Source organism: Cephus cinctus, unplaced genomic scaffold (assembly GCF_000341935.2).
Source record: "Cephus cinctus unplaced genomic scaffold, Ccin1 Ccin1_scaffold0627, whole genome shotgun sequence".
NCBI classification, from domain to species: domain Eukaryota; kingdom Metazoa; phylum Arthropoda; class Insecta; order Hymenoptera; family Cephidae; genus Cephus; species Cephus cinctus.
The window spans coordinates 4021-4655 of NW_014333269.1; positions in this window are offsets into that span (position 1 = coordinate 4021).

Genomic DNA, 635 nt, shown 5'->3' on the forward strand with positions numbered 1-635 from the left:
ACTTTGGTTAGGTTACGAAAGTCTTTATTTACTCTCTTCGTTCCAACTCTAATTAACCTCATTTGTGTGTTGTGATTAAAATAGTGATATCTATTTTCTATTTTCATTGTTGTTTTTGTTTTATTCATTGATTCTAAGCCAATCTTCTATTTTTTTTATATTTGTTCTTTTTTGTATAACTTTGAGTTCATTTGGTAATTTATTGAATATACTAATTGCTTTATTATAGCTAATTTTATTACTAACAGTTTTATTATACTTTGGTGGTATTATTATTTTATGTCGAGTTTTACTCGCCGAGTTGATGTACTGATGATTAAGATTGTCATGGTAGTACCGAAGACTTTCATTTGCGAAAGATTGCTTCAGGTTTAGTGGAATTTTATTTTAAAAGGTGTTTTTATTTATAATTTTTAAAATTCTTGTTTGAACTTTTTGCAGTAGTTGTAGTTTGTTTTGATACGCACCACCCCATTCAATTATGCCATAATTAATCAGGCTATGGAAGAAAGCAAAATATATAATTTTTAGTCTATTAATTTCCATAAATTTGGTGATTTTACTAAAGATGAAAATAAGATATCTAGTCTTATTTATTAAATTTTCAATGTGTTTGTCCCATTTCATATTGGTAT